The sequence below is a fragment of the Mirounga leonina genome, unplaced genomic scaffold (assembly GCF_011800145.1).
Source record: "Mirounga leonina isolate KUSES-001 unplaced genomic scaffold, KU_Mleo_1.0 Mir_174, whole genome shotgun sequence".
NCBI lineage: Eukaryota > Metazoa > Chordata > Mammalia > Carnivora > Phocidae > Mirounga > Mirounga leonina.
In genome coordinates this window covers 2424460-2441680 of record NW_023270451.1, presented here as the reverse complement: position 1 = coordinate 2441680, position 17221 = coordinate 2424460, and the positions used below count along the sequence as shown (strand labels likewise).

The window sequence follows — 17221 nt, the reverse complement described above, 5'->3', positions numbered from 1 at the left end:
TCACTATGTAAAATGATAGGATAATAAATGTTTTTAGTTAGAATTAGGTTGAGTTGCAAGTGACAGAAAGCCCCCAAGTAACAATAGCTTAAACAGCATTGCAGTTTATCTCTCTTCCATACACATCCCTGAAGGAAGATCAGGATTTGGGGCTTCATGGTGCTAGGGAGCCAGGCTTCTTCTATCTGGTTACACTGTTATCAGTGGCCTTGACCCCATGAACCAAGATGGTAGTATGTGCATTCCAAGCAGCAAGATGAAAGAACAAAAAGAAACAAAGGCCCTTACATCCAAATTCCCCATAATACATACTGCACACACATAAAACAGCACTAATGCCATCATCTTATTAGCCCATCAGTCACCAGTCATACCTATCTGCAAGGCTCAGAAAAGGAATCTCTACTTTGAGAGACCCTGTGCTCAGCTAAAACTTGGATTACTACCAAATTTGGAAGACAATAAGTCTCTGCCACAGAATGCTTAATATTATCATCTGATAGATTTCTACTATGTGTCACTCAGAAAATCCTTTAACTTTTAAGGGTGTTGGGTTCCTAGTTATGTTGTTTGTAACCTGGAAAGCAATCCCTCACAAAAAGAATGTTATTTCTAATGGTTGGTTTACCAGACCAGTACACAAAACCTATTTTAGTCTACCATGTCTTTGAAAGATGGTTTTTCATGTACACTCAATAACCCCTTATTCCATTATTTTAAGGAAAAAGCATACATTTTTAGTGACTTTAGATTGTCTGTCCCTGTCTCCAGAGAAGGGCCTCCTGAAACAGCAAAGGCTGAAGGGAGATGTGGGTGTCCTACATTTGCATCAGAGAAAATACATTTCCTGTCTGGGGCATTAGTTATTCTCCAACTTGTGATTTAGGGAACACAAGATCCTAGTAAGGGATGACCACACTATGTCCCATTTTAACCTATTCATACTTTGATTGTCATTGGAACTACACTCCTGGAGACCATGTGGTCTAGACATGATCCATGAAGATGGGTGCAGTGTTGAGCTATCCTGGAGCCCAAGGCAGTCCTCTGGCTTCACTCTGCCCCAGTTCCAGTTTTCACCAAATTCTACTGCAGGAATATTCAGTCTCCCATGAATGCCAGTCCTTGCCCAAGTCCATTACTGGCCTCATCTGAAGACTCCATGGTTATCTCTATGTGAAACACAACTACATCTCCAGAAATGCAGAGACCAAGAAGTAAAGGACAGAGCAAGACAAAGAGAGGGTAAAATTTGAAAACCATAGCAGTTGAAATTCTGTCATTTTGTGGACATGTGTTTTTGTACAGGACATAGACCATGAGGCATTTCTAACATATAGATCTTTGGAATGATTTAGTTTTGCAGTTTATATTTTTTCCTCCTCCTAAACACTTCACCATTGGTGACAGACATCTTTCATAATTATCCCTGAAAGCCTTGCTACTTTGAAAGCTATTGATTAATGTATCTGTCTTCCCCTCCTTGGAAACCTTTTCACTAGGCTGCTTGGGAGAGTTGATTTAAAAGTCTTCATATTTTCAAGCCCTCTGAAAATCTTTATTCAACTATATAGACCATATGGGGAAGAGAAATAAAGATTTCTAGGCATAACTTTTTTTGTGGCCTACTCTTTAGAAATTTGCTTTACTAACTGGCCAAAGGGCATGCCTAATATTAGCACAGCCTCCTTTTAACTCACTTTCCAATGGAGAAAGGCTGGGTGGCTTAGTCTGTTTACTAAAAAAAAAAAAAAAAAAAAAGACAAAGTTCCTTTTGAAAGGTTGAGTTTTGACTTAACTTCAACCCCAAGAAAAGTCCCAGAACTTTCCTTTTAGTATTATAGAATTACTTTTTTAAATATTTCACTATATTGGTAGTTAGTGGGACAAATCTGTTCCTAACACCTCTTGCCACTTGTTGTGGGGAGGCTGTCATACTGTACACACTATCACAAGGTTCCAAGAATGCGAACAATTTGCAACAGTCCAAAATGACAGAAGGCTGAAAGCAAATGAGATAGGCACTTTGAGATCCAGGCTGCTTCTAGCAGAGTTATACCTGCCTTCTCCTCCAATAACCAAATAAACACTAACACCCTGCCCAAGGTGTTCCTCGACTTCCCTCTTTTTCCCTGGACATTCAATACCATTGAGCAAATCCTAGACTTCTCTGATTATGGGGTCTCAACTTCCTTTCCTCTCAAGGATTTAGAGATGTTCAAAAATCTATTTTCCAATGAGTAACTAAGGATTCAGAGCATAAGTATCTTCTACAGCACTTCTCACACCAATAAAATAGGTTAGTTGGTTTGTCCCTTGGTAAAAAAGTAGGAGTGATCAAAATGTTTGACAACACTTGAAATACAGCAGTCATCAGTCCAAATGGATACTGGCCAGTATGTTAGCTCAGCACATACCACAGAATGCTGGTCTTGTCACAAGTTGGGAGACATACCCTATGACTGATCTCCAGGTTGCAAGATTCCTCCCTTGTTACCATCTTTCTTAAAAAGAAGGCATAATTCTTTGTGGTCTGGGGCTCTTTATTTTAAAAGATTAATTCTTCCTTGTTCAGGAAGTTTATAACTGGTTAAGGCTGAGAATCTATTTGTAAATTCCAAACACGTTTGTCCTTTGTAGAATGCCCCCTGCTTCCAAATCAGTCACCAAGGCTTGTCAATTCTACTTTCTAAATAGGCCCAAATCACTCTTGCATTTTTCTGCTCTGTGACTTAGGCCAGATGTGCATCATGTCCTGTCTGGATTTCTCCTAACCTCTCCCCTGGGTGGGCATGCCCTTCTAATCCAGCCTGTACATGCATACAGTGAGGGTCTTCTAAGCAGAAATGTGACTGTGTCACTTCGGTGCTTAAAATAATTAAATGCAGCTCTGAAGAAGGACAAAAGCCTCTAATATTTTCAGGCACTTTGTGATATTCCCCCACAATCCTCCCTCACTCCCCAATCAAAGGCCAGTGGTCTAACCAAGTCCAACTATGTAAAATTCCCTGAAGGTACAGCTCTTCCCCTTCCTCTGCATGAGCTGCTCCCCCAGTAGGGTATATGGGCTGGAGATCTTACCTGATCTCTCTAGGACTTTGTCCTCTACCATCTCAGAGTCTCACCATAAGACATCTATTGAGGTATTCTTTACTATCAGCACACTGTATCTTTGTCCCAACACCTCCCCCTTAGTCTCTACTAGGTTGGAACATATGACATCATTTTTATAAGTCATAAATGATAAAATATCAGCAATTTCATATAGTTCAACCTAATAGAAACCAAAATATCCTGTCCTGAAATGCAGCTCTTGGTCCTCACCTACCAGGTCCACTGTGAGATAGTTTCACATCATGGTTAAAAACTTGGATGGTAAACTCAGAACCGGGTTAGAGTTCCAGCTCAGACCACCAGCTGAGTGTGACCCTGGACAAGTTATTTGCCCTTCTGGGGCCTGTAGATGTTTCATCTATAAAAAATTAGGGAAAATAACAATGTCTTCTCCATAGAGAGGTGGTGAGAATAATTTGCATGAAGAGTTGAATTCACAGTAAATGCTTCCTAAATGGCAGTTATGGTGAGCAAATACAGCATCATATATGGCTCACTTTGTAAAATGCTCTAATGTTAATTGCTCTGTGTATAGCTTAACAATACAGCTTATTTGCAACAACTGTTTTATTGATGGACGTGATCTTGAGATCCCAAATACCTTCCTCATCATTTAAAAGCCTCCATTCCCACTCAGTGTTGATCAGGATCCTGGGTGGATGTGTCTACATGTTGTTTCCTTCTCTCTCCGTCCCTCCTGCAATCAATGAACTATCCATTATGACCTGAAATGATTGGAACAGAATTACTGAGGACCCCAGCACCTACCCCATTCCCTTTCTCAGATTCCCATTAACTCCTGAAAAAGTAATCAAAATACAGTATTTGGATAAGTATGTTAAGAGGCTCTTTTATTTGCCTCTTCACCCAAGTTTACCCAAGACAGCATCCCTGGTGTCCACAGTAAGTCATAAGATGGCCATGCTACTTTGTGGGGTGTATCCTGACTTGATCTCCATGTTTACAAGGCCATGTGGAGCCCTAAGCTTGGATCCGCAGATGACTACCCACTGACTCTTCTCCCTCCTCCACAGAAAAATATACCCACAAAGTAATCTGGGCAGCCCAGGCTGGTTCCAGCATCTTAAAGCACATCACATCCACCTTTTACTGTTTGTCTTTCCTGACCCTTAGCAAAGGCCCATTGGAATTGGAACATGTGGTTCTCCTCTTGCCTACTTCAGAAATGGCCTGGTGATATCTAGGTCTTCTCTGATTTTGAGGAAAGACTGTTACCTTTCGGAAACCCTTCACTTTGAAGTTCAATGTGTGGGAGAGAAAGACATACATTCTCCTAGGTGACTCAAAGCCCAAGTGCAGGGGAACCACAGTGCCAGCTAACCTGAGCTTGTCCTTCTGTCCTAAGCTTCCTGACTGGTTCTGACTTTGTTTGGGCCCCTGTTCTGATAACTGGCCTCCATGTGGTCAAGGTAAACAGGCCCCACCTGTTCCCAGTTGCGCTAATACTGTCTTAATCATTTGCCTGACACCTCAGGTCTAAAGGTGAACACCTGCCTAGCTCCCACCAGCCCTCCCAAGGACCACGGCCTCCATCTTGGATCCCAACCAGATTCTGGGTCTATTCTAAAAAGAGCTGTCTGCTGTATGATGTGGCACAGCATGGGAAATGGCTGGTGTTCACTGCTGGAGACAAGAGAATTAGCCATCCCAAGACAGAGGACAAGAGGTGAGAGAAAAAGAGGAGAGAGGGGAAAATACCATCCAGGAAAAAAAAAAAGAGGGGAGCTGAGGAGGATCTATCCAGTACTTAACTCTTCAGCTTCAAATAGCTTTGAGGAATGAAACCCACATGATCATTGGAGGAATCCCAGGGCTTTCAGAGAGAGAGTGCGCACGTGAGCGAGCAATATCAGGAGGCAACAGTTACACTAAGCATTCCTTCTCAGCTATTAATTTATTTTTAATAGTGTGCACCTGTGAGCCAGCAAGACACTCCCAATTACTGCCTTAAAAAAACGTCTAACTTGTTTCTACATCCTTGCTTCCTTTTTAACTTTGCCAAAATGCATACCTTGGAGGAATGGGTCTTCAGCCTGATCTCAACCACTGTGACAACTGGTGTCCCTGGCGTTGTGCCTGAAGAGTCCCAGGGGCTGTACATGGTAGCCCTGCACTTGATTCCATGATCTCTCCCCCTGTATAAGAACCTTCTCTTGTTTGGGTCAGTTTTCTGGGTCTAATCAGGAAGCATCCAATGTAGATCCTCAATTCTTTATCAAAATCTTGTTAAAATATGAATTTACCACCATCTCTCCTATTTCTATCACTCTTTCTCCTGGCAGGATTTGCTTCCTGTAGCAATCTATCTCTTACCTCTGCCACTGGTAATTCACTGAGATGTACATATACTAATAATAATGGTGCTAAGAGTTTTATAGGTATTATCTAATTCTCACAATCTGTCATGCTGCTAACTCTAGACTTCTATTTCTAGCAATAGGACAGAAAAGAGACCTTGGAAAGCCTCTTACTGCAAAACAACTAGAAATTATTTATGAAGTATAACAAGCAGACTTGTCAATACAAATCCGAGCTAGTGAGAAACAGAAGGAATTCCCCGGGAGTGAAAACAACAAAGAAGCTGAAGGCCAGGGTGGTCAGCAAGCCCTAACAGCTTTGGCTACCCTATGGTGTGGGCTGGTCTCCCCAGACAATGGGTATGGGTTTTAATAGCCATTTTGGGAAAGGAAGACTAAGTCTTGAGCTCACTCCAGGTAGAAAGTTAGAACTTAAATGTCTGTATTAGAAAAGAAGTTAAAAAAATCAATAATCTAAGCACTCATATTAAGAAATTAGATAAAGAACTGCAAATGAAATCCAAAGAAAGTGGAATAAAAGAAGTCCTAAAAAGCTGAAACTAACCATACCAAACACATGCATGCCGCCTAAAGCACGTTGAAGATGTCTGTCAGTGGAAAGAGGGAATTAGAAAAAATACTGTCCACTGGCAAAGGAAGACTGCAGAGAAACTTGCCTATCTTGGCCTGGTTTTGGATTAGGACCAAAAGGCTCTTGGAATTCATAAACACGGGTCCTCCACTGGCTCAGGTCAGGTCAGATCAAGTAAACAACAAACGAATAAATAAGCATAGACAAAGTTCCTGGTTGGCAAGGCCCCTAGAGCAACCAGCAGAAGCAAATGTAAGGCCTCTGACATAGGACAGGCCTCCAAACATGCTGCATCTACTTACCGGCAGGGAAAAACTAGCCTAAAAAGCTGTCACGTTGAGTCACTCCTCCAGTCCTCCCGGCCCACCTCCACCTCCATCCTTAAAAGCACTGATTCTCCAAGTGTGGTACTGGGACCAACTGCTTCAGCATCACCTGGAATTTGTTAGAAATGCAAATCATCAGGCCCAGCCCCTGACTCAGGAACTCCTAGCAGTCTGTGTTTAACAAGATTTCCAGGTAATTTTGATGCACTCAGTTTGAGAAATTTATACCCATTCTTCCTCCCTGAGACTGCCACCAAGACAAACACATTCGGTAAATTCCAGTAAGATTAGGAATTATTGCTCTCGACCTTAAGTATATCTTATACCTACCAAACCTTAACAAATATAATTTTTAGAACACTAAATAGAATTTCTGTTTTTAAATCATTGAAACACATGAGTCATTCTTTTCATGTTTTTTGTTCATTTTTAAATTTTAAATCCAGTAGAGTTAACATACAGTGTTAGTCTTTCCATGTTTTTTATACAATAAAGCAATAGACCCTTTAAATACGTAGGGTTTCAGCTTAAAAAATGAAATCTTTGCCCATGATTATTTATAATCTATTTATGTAATAATTAGCATATGACTGAGAGATACCAATTACTTTAACATGAATAGAGTAGGCATTTACATAAATTATAATGCTAATAATCTTCTATTTTCAGTCCAGAATTTGGGTGTATGTGCTGTGTTTTTACTTGGGTAGAAAGAACCACTACCTCTTAAGTAAAATGAACATTTGTTCTGTTGCTCTGAATACATGAATAATTCTGAAATTAGGACATTTTGCTTGGGACACAACTAACTCATCTGGTATGTCTGATTCTTCACACTCTCAGTTGTTAGTTCTTACTTATAGTTGTTCATAGCGTTTATTTCAACTTTATGCAGATATAAAATGGTGACAGCTCTCATTAAAAATAAGAATTTTATTTCATAGAGTCTATGACATCATGTTTTCTATTCCATATTGTTATTTCATCAGAAAACATGTTCCATAAATTCTTCTGTGTCATATTATCAATAAGACAGAGACGACTTGCTGCTTTAAGCAGGATCTTAGGATACTGCGGGGGTGGGGGGGGTCCTTTGTATTGGTAGAGCTACTACAAACTAGAGTTTATTTGCTCAGTTCTAGGAATCTAGAATTGAGGCAGATAGTTTATTTTAAAATAATGAGGCCCCGGATATCTTGCCTAATTTCAAGATTTCTGACTATACAATCAGTGATCAGAATGGTTTTTTTTTTTTTAAGATTTTATTTATTTATTTGAGAGAGGGAGAGAGCATGGGTGGGGGGCAGAGGGAGAGGGAGCCTCCCTGAGCAGGGAGCCAGATGCAGAACTCGATCCCAGGACCCCAAGATCATGACCTGAGCTGGAGGCAGACACTTAACCAACCGAGCCACCCAGGTGCCCCAGAATGGTCTTTTATACCATCTGCTACCATTCCTTCCACTATGCACAGGGAAGGTCTATTGGCACATGTGCAATAGATGTAAGAGCATAGTAGTTCTAGAACTGCCCTAGGTGGAGCAAATGTTGCTAGGCATGCCTCCAGCTCCACCCAAGCAGTCCTTGCTGGGGACTGAGTTTCAATCTGAGTCTCCTCCCCCACATCTCCTGTTCCTAAAACTACTCCCTTGGTTGCCTCAAATGTATTATCTATTCTCCAGACCCAAAAGTCAGGCCTTCTCCTCTTGACAGAAGGTATTTGACCCAGGACATCCAGGCAAATTCTGGCCCCTGTCATTCCATCTCCCCTGGCAGAAGGATGAGTCATCACAGAGAACAGCTCCACCTCTACTACCAAAATTATACACATCCCCTATACCTCTCACCAGCATCAACATCTCCTTCATTTCCTTTTCCTTATCTTCAAACACACATCAACAACCTCATCAAAACGCCAGTGGGCCATGAACATCATCAACACCATCATTATCATGATCTGCAATGCCATCACTGTCTTCCACATGCTAAGAAGTGGTCTGATACGTTGCCAAAAGAAAAGGAGCTCTGAAGTCAAGCTGAAATACTTTCAAATTATGGCTGTAGCTCTCACCATGTGTGAGAGTTTGGGCAAGTTCCTTCCCTTGAATGTTATTCCTTGTCTGTAAATAAATGGGGATAATACCTTCCTCATATGGTTTTTGCAAAGATTAATAAAGTACATAAAACCTCTCACACAGTAGAAAATCCTATAGGTGCTCAACAAATGCTGGTAATTTTTTTATATTGTGGGAACTAAATAAACACAGAACCAGTGACTGAACAAACAAATGAATGGACAAAAGGAACCGGATGTTCTTTTTTTTAAGATTTTATTTATTTATTAGAGAGGGAGAACACAAGTGGGGGAAGGGACAGAGGGAGAAGGAGAAGCAGACTCACTGCTGAGCAGGGATCCCAACAAGGGGCTCAATCCCAGGACTCCAGGATCATGACCTGAGCTGAAGTTAAGACTCACTGAGCCACCCAGGCACCCCAGAAGTGGATGTTCTTAAAGAGCATTTCATCGAGGTGAGAGGTTGTCAAACACTTAGTTGTTGTTGTTAATAGCAAAAACCTTGCTTCAAGTAAAATCTAATGCAGAAAGTCAACACTGAAAACAAGAAAAATTGAGCTGTTTCAATTAAAGCAAGAGTTGGGGTCCTATGGTCCTTTTATTCAGACCCCTTTGTTCTCTTCACTGCATACCAGGTCAACTTTGTCTTGAAACTCCAAAAACGGCAGTCTGAAAACCACAGATCTAGGCTATATTCTCTAAACTAAATTTTATTATATCCTTTATCTAGATTCCACATATTTTTTTGTCAGTTCTATTTTCTCTTTGTTAATAATCTAAATGAAATCTTTATCATTACATCTTCTAACTTGTTGTTGATACACAGGAAAGCTGCCTTTGTAGACAAGTAAATTCTCTTAAAAATTCTTCAAATGTGGGGCGCCTGGGTGGCTCAGTTGGTTAAGTGACTGCCTTCGGCTCAGGTCATGATCCTGGAGTCCCTGGATCGAGTCCCGCATTGGGCTCCCTGCTCGGCGGGGAGTCTGCTTCTCCCTCTGACCCTCCCCCTTCTCATGTGCTCTCTCTCATTCTCTCTCTCAAATAAATAAATAAAATCTTAAAAAAAAAAATTCTTCAAATGTTTCCGTTCATTCTCCTGGGATTTTCCAAGTATATAATATATTGCTTATGAATGATTTTTTATCTCCACCTGGCCAATATTTTTAATCTCATATTTGTTTCATGTTTTAGAGTATGCACCATAACCTCCAAAATAATGTTACATAAAAATGGTCATGATATGCATCCTACTTTAGTTCTTGATTTTAATTAGCTTTCTTGTACACCAGTTATTCTCTGTTTTGTTGGTGGGGTCCCAACCCTCTGAGATTTTGATTTTATTGGTCAGGAAAGGTCTTGGGCATCAGAAGGTCTTAAAAGCTCCCCAGGTAAATACCTAGTAGTGCAACTGCTGAGTCATAGGGTAGCTCTATTTTTAACTTTTTGAGGAACCTCCACACTGTTTTCCAAAGTGGCTGTACCAACTTGCATTCCCACCAACAGTGTAAGAGGGTTCCCCTTTCTCCACATCCTCCCCAACATTTGTTGTTTCATGCCTTGTCAATTTTTGCCATTCTAACTGGTATAAGGTGGTATCTCAATGTGATTTTGATTTGAATTTCCCTGATGGCTAATGATGATGAACATTTTTTCATGTGTCTGTTAGCCATTTGTATGTCTTCTTTTGAGAAGTGTCTGTTCATGTCTTCTGCCCATTTTTTGACTTGATTGCACTACTGGGTATTTATCTCAAAGATACAGATGTAGTGAAAAGAAGGGGCACATGCACCCCAATGTTCATAGCAGCAATGCCCACAATAGCCAAACTGTGGAAAGGGCCAAGATGCCCTTCAACAGACAAATGGACAAAGAAGATGTGGTCTATATATACAATGGGATATTACTCAGCCATCAGAAAGGATGAATACCCAACTTTTGCATCAACATGGACAGAATTGGAAGAGATTATGCTAAGTGAAATAAGTCAAGTAGAGAAAGTCAATTATCATATGGTTTCACTTATTTGTGGAACATAAGGAATAGCATGGAGGAAATTAGGAGAAGGAAGGGAAAAATGAAGGGGGGGAAAGGAACCATGAGAGACTATGGACTCCGGGAAACAAACTGAGGGTTTTGAAGGGGAGAGGGGTGGGGAGATGGGTTAGTCCAGTGATGGGTATTAAGGAGGGCATGTATTGCATGGAGCATTGGGTGTTATATGCAAACAATGAATCATGGAACACTACATTAAAAACTAATGATGTACTGTATGGTGACTAACACAACATAATAAAAAAAAAAAGAAAGAAAGAAAGGAGGTAAAAAAAAAAGTTCCCCAGGTGATTCTTATGTTCAGAGAATTGAGACCCCCCCCCCAGCCAGCTGATTTACCATGGAGTATGATGTTGGCTGCTTATTTGATATAGAATATCCTTGCCATATTTAGGAAGAATTTGCTATTCCTATGTGTCTAGGGTTTATTTGTGATTCTGTTCATTTGTTTGTTTTTTAGTTTAGAAATAGTGTTGCAATGATCTATTGAGATGATTACAATATACATATATTCTTATCAGATATATTAAAGTGATGAATAAAACATCCTTGTATTCCTAGGTAAAACTCAACTTGGCCATGGTGGATTATTCCATTATTGTTCTGAGTTCAGTTTGCATTTATATTTATAATTTAGAATGATGCCTTTTTTTATTTGTGTGAACATGTATAGTCATTATTTTGGGTAGAGTTCTAGAAGTAGAGTTGCTGGGTCATGTGATAAGACTGTTTCATTCTTAAAGAAGTTTTCATATTATTTTCCAAACAAACTTGTTTTAAGAGAGAAACTCAATTTGTATATCATACATGTGATCTTGTTTTGTATTTATTTTTCATTAAAGTGAAAATCTTTCAGAAATTGTTTGATCAAAAAATTAGGTCACTTGTTTTTTCCAAGATTTAATTTTGAAACTTTATTGCCAAAATTGTTATAATACCTTAAGGCATGATTTTTAAAAAAACTACCTCAAAACTGCCATTTGATATTAGATAATGTAAAACTTCTCAAATATTTATTTGTATAAAACTGGGATTACAAGTTTTTGAAGTCAATATCTAGAAGGTTCTCAAATTCATTGCACCTGAAAATATTACAAACATTGCTGAAATTTTCAGCAGCTTTTCTTCATGAATGATTTATCCATTAGGAACAATTCCTGACTTCCAATACTGTTTAAAACATTAAAGAAAAACCAAAGGCTCTACTTATATTGGACAATAGACTTTTAAACAAAGAGACAAAGAAGGAAACTGTATAATAATAAAGGAACAATCCAACAAGAAGATATAACAATTGTAAATATTTATGCACCCAGTGTGGGAGCACCCAAATACACAAAACAATTAATAACAAACATAAAGGAACTAATCAATAATAATGCAAATAGTAGGGGACTTTAACAAACCACTTATATCAATGGACAGATCATCTAAGCAGAAAATCAACAAGAAAACAATGGCTTTGACACACTGGACCAGAAGGATTTAACAGATATATACATAACATTCCATCCTAAAAGAGCAGAATACACATTCTTTTAAAGTGCACACAGAACATTCTCCAGAATAGATCACAAAACAAACCTCAACAAATTTAAGAAGCTTGAAGTCATACACAAGAAAAAAATCTGAAAAGACCACAAACACATGGCGGTTAAATAACATGTTACTAAACACTGAATGGATCAACTAGGAAATAAAAGAAGAAATAAAAAAGTACATGGAAACAAATGAAAATGAAAACACAGTAGTCCAAAACCTCTGGAATGCAGCAAAAATGGTTGTAAGAGGGAAGTATACAGCAATACAGGTGTACCTCAAGAAGCAAGAAAAATCTCAAATAAACAACCTGATCTTACATCTAAAGAACTTTTAAAATAATAACAAATGAAGCCTAAAGTCAGCAGAAGGAAAGAAATTATAAAGATTAGAGCAGAAATAAATGATATAGAAACTGATATAAAATGATATAAAAATCAGTTGAACAGATCAATGAAACCAGGAGCTGGCTCTGGTTCAATAAAGTCAATAAAATTGTCAATAAAATTGGTAAATCTCGGGTGCCTGGGTGCCCCTGAAGGGTTAAGCATCTGCCTTTGGCTTGGGTCATGATCCCAGGGTCCTGGAATGGAGTCCCACATCGGGCTCCCTGCTTGGAGGGGAGTCTGCTTCTCCCTCTGTCCCTCCCCGCTGCTTGTGCTCTCTTCTCTCAAATGAATAGATAAAATCTTTTAAAAAATTGATAAATCTCTAGTCAGACTCATCAAGAAAAAAAGAGAAAGGACTCAAATAAATTAAATAACAAATGAGAGAGGAGAAATAACATCCCAACCTCACAAATATAAACAATTATAAGAGAATATTATGAAAAACTATATACCAACAAATTGGACAACCTAGAAGAAATTAGTAAGTTCCTAGAAACATATAAACTACCAAACAGAAAGAAATAGAAAATTTGAACAGACTGATAACCAGCAAAAAAAAAAAAAAAAAAAAAGAATCAGTAATCAAAAAACTCCCAACAAAAGTCAGACCAGACAGCATCACAGGTGATTTCTACCAAACATTTAAAGAAGAGTTAGTACTTATTCTTCTCAAACTATTCCAAAAAATAGAAAAGGAAGGAAAACTTCCAAATTCATTCTATGACACCAACATTACCCTGAGACCAAAACACCACTTAAAAAAAAAGAACTACAGGCTAATATCCCTGATGAACATAGATGCAAAAATCCTCAACAAAATACTAGCATACTGAATCCAACAATTCATTTAAAAAATTGTTCACAGGGGGCACCTGGGTGGCTCAGTCGGTTAAGCGGCTGCCTTCAGCTCAGGTCATGATCCTGGGGTCCTGGGATTGAGCCCCGCATCCCACTCCCTGCTCAGCGGAGAGCCTGCTTCTCTCTCTCCCTCTGCCTGCCACTCTGCATACTTGTGTGCTCTCTCTCTCTCTCTGTCAAATGAATAAATAAAATCTTTAAAAAAATAAATAAAATAAATAAATAATTGTTCACGATCAAGTGGGATTTATTCCTGGGTTGCAAGAGTGGTTCAACAGTCACAAATCAATCAATGTGATATGAGAAAGGATAAGAACTATCAATAAGAGAAAGTATAAGAACCATATGACCACTTCAATAGATGCAGAAAAAGCATTTGACAAAGTACATCTTCCATTCATGATAAAAAAACCTCAACAAAGTAGGTTTAGAGGGAACATACCTCAACATAATAAAGGCCATCTATGATCAGGTCATAGCTAAAATCATCCTTAATGGGGTAAAACTGAGAGCTTTTCCCCTAAGGTCAGGAACAAGATAAAGATGTCCACTCTCACCAGTTTTATTCAACATAGTACTGGAAGTCCTAGCCACAGCGATCAGAAAACAAAAAGAAATAAAAGGCACCCAAATTGGTAAGAAAGAAGTAAAACTTTTACTATTTGCAGATGACATAATACTCTATACAGAAAACCTGACAGGCTCCACCAAAAAACTGTTAGAATTGATAAATGAATTCAGTAAAAGTCGCAGGATACAAAATCAATATACAGAAAACTGTTGCATTTTTATACATTAATAATGAAGCAGCAGAAAGAGAAATTAAGAAAACAATCCCATTTACAATTGCACCAAAAATAAGGTATCTAAGGATAAACCTAATCAAAGAGGTGAAGACCTATACTCTGAAAACTATAAAAAAAAAAGATGAAAGAAACAAAGATGATACAAAGAAATGTAAAGACATTCCATGCTGATGGATTGAAAGAACAAGTATTGTTAAAATGTCCATACTACCCAAAGCAATCTACACATTTAATGCAACCCCTAACAAAATACCAATAGCATTTTTCACAGAACTAGAACAAACAATCCCAAAATTTGTATGGAACCACAAAAGACCCTGAATAGCCAAAGCAATTTTGAAAAAGAAAAGAAAAGCTGGAGTCATCACAATTCCAGACTTCAAGTTATACTACAAATCTATAGTAATCAAAACTGCACAGTACTGGCACAAAATAGGCACATAGATCAATGGAACAGAATTTAAAAACCCAGAAATGAACCCACAACTATATGGTCAACTAATCTTCGACAGAGCAGGAAAGAACATCCATTGGGAAAAAGACAACAAATGGTGTTGGGAAAACTGGATAGCAACATGCAAAAGAATGAAACTGGACCACTTTCTTACATCATACACAAAAAATAAATTCAAAATAGATTAATGACCTAAACGTGAGACCTGAAACCATAAAAATCCTAGGAGAGAACACAGGCAGTAGCTTCTTTGACATTGGCTGAAGCAACTTTTTTCTAGACATGTCTCCTGAGGCAAGGAAAACAAAAGCAAAAATAAACTACTGGGACTACATCAAAACAAAAGGCATTTGCACAGAGAAGAAAACAATCAACAAAACTAAAAGGCAACCTGCAGAATAGGAGAAGATATTTGTAAATGACATATCCAGTAAAGGATTAGTATCCAAAATATATAAAGAACTTAAACACTCAACACCCCCAAAATAAATAATCCAATTAAAAATGGGCAGAAGACATGAACAGACATTTCTCCAATGAAGACATATAGATGGCCAACAAACACATGAGAAGATATTCATCATCACTCATCATCAGGGAAATCAAATCAAAACTACAGTGAGCTACTACCTCACACCAGTCAGAATGGCTAAAATCAACAACACAAGAAACAACAGGTGTTGGCGAGGGATGTGGAGAGAAAGGACACGTGCACTTTGGTAGGAATGCAAACCACTGCTGCCACTGTGGAAAACATACGGAGGTTTTCAAAAAGTTAAAAATTCAGCTACCCTATGATCCAGCAATCACACTACTGGGTATTTCCCCAAATACAAAAACACTAATTCAAAGGGATAGATGCATCCCTATGTTTATAGCAGCATTATGTACAATAGCCAAGATATGGAAGCAGCCCAAGTGTCCACTGATTGATGAATGGATAATCTCAGGAAACAAACTGAGGGTTGCTGGAGTGGTGGGGGGGTGGGAGGGATGGGGCGGCTGGGTAATAGACATTGGGGAGGGTATGTGCTATGGTGAGCGCTATGAAGTGTGCAAGACTGTTGAATCACAGATCTGTACCTCTGAAACAAATAATACAATATATGTTTTTTTTAAAAAAGAAAAAGATAGCAGGAAGGGAAGAATGAAGGGGAGGAAATCGGAGGGGGAGACGAACCATGAGAGACGATGGACTCTGAAAAACAAACTGAGGGTTCTAGAGGGGAGGAGGGTGGGAGGATGGGTTAGCCTGGTGATGGGTATTAAAGACGGCACGTTCTGCATGGAGCACTGGGTGTTATGCACAAACAATGAATCATGGAACACTTCATCTAGAACTAATGATGTAATGTATGGTGAGAAACATAACAATAAAAATTAAATTAAAAACAAAGAAGATGTGGTATATATCTACAATGGGATATTACTCAGCCATAGTAAAAAGTGAAATCTTGCCATTTGCAACATGGATGGAGCTAGGGAATATAATGCTAAGCAAAATAAGCCAGTTAGAGAAAGACAAATACCATATGATTTCACTCATATGTGGAATTTAAGAAACAAAGTAAAGGAGCAAAGGGGGGGAGAAGAAAGAGAGAGTGAGACAAATCATGAAACACTCTCTAGGGGCACCTGGGTGGCTCAATCGTTAAGCGTCTGCCTTCGGCTCAGGTCATGATCCCAGGGTCCTGGGATTGAGCCCCGCATCAGGCTCCCTGCTCAGTGGGAAGCCTGCTTCTCCCTCTCCCACTCCCCCCTGCTTGTGTTCCCTCTCTCACTGTCTCTCTCTCTGTCAAAATAAATAAATAAAATCTTTTTTAAAAACCACTCTTAACTATAGAGAACAAACTGATGGTTAGTAAAGGGTGGGTTAAATAGGTGATGGGGATTAAGGAGTGTACTTGTGATGAGCTTACAATATCACTTGGGTGATATATGGAATTGTTGAATCACTATATTGTACACCTGATAGAACACTGTATGTGAAAAAAATTTAAATTAAAAAAAATAAATTTAATTTAAAAAAAGAAAAACCAAAGTATACATTAGTATACTTAATTAAATTCCTGGATTTTCTGATATTTTTGGTATCAGAAAATTAAACTTTGTACATATATGTGAATGACATATTTTTATGTATTCTGTGTCCCATTTTAGTACTAATAGCAGTAATAATTGCATTATGTTTAAGGGGTGTCTGCTATGTTCAGACACTGTTCTAAACTCTTTATACAATTACTTATTCATTTCTCAGTCTTACACATTTGAGAACTGAAGCACAAAAGGGTTAAAAATTGTCTTCCTACAACGAGAACATGTTGAAACAGGATGTGAAACAGGGTACGTTGGCACTAGAGGACACGCTTTAAGACACTATTTCATGCCACCTCTCAATGCCATCACATGCCACCTGTGTGACATTGGGAGCAGACAAGCTCCTTAACCTCTGAATTTCTTCAGTTTGCTCATCTGTAAAATGAGGATAATAGTAATCCCTCCCTCATTGGGTCCGTAGGAGAATTACGTGGATTAATTGTGAAACCACACCTGCCATGAGTAAGAACTAAGTAAGTGTTGGTTAAAAAGATACCAGCCAGGCTATCTGGTCCCAGAGCCTTACCCATTGGTTCTGGTGTCAGGGTAATCTAGTTTTTATTTATTTATTTATTTATTTATTTATTTATTTATTTATTTATTTA

General features: G+C 38.7%; 1 long non-coding RNA gene across 1 annotated transcript in view; it reads right to left on the bottom strand.

Moving 5' to 3' along the window:
- Positions 1-17221, bottom strand: part of LOC118020630 — a 45827-nt gene that overhangs the window by 24165 nt on the left and 4441 nt on the right. Inside the window, exon 2 of the long non-coding RNA XR_004681967.1 lies at positions 6327-6459. This is a non-coding gene — a long non-coding RNA (uncharacterized LOC118020630). The remainder of the gene's footprint in view (positions 1-6326; positions 6460-17221) is intronic.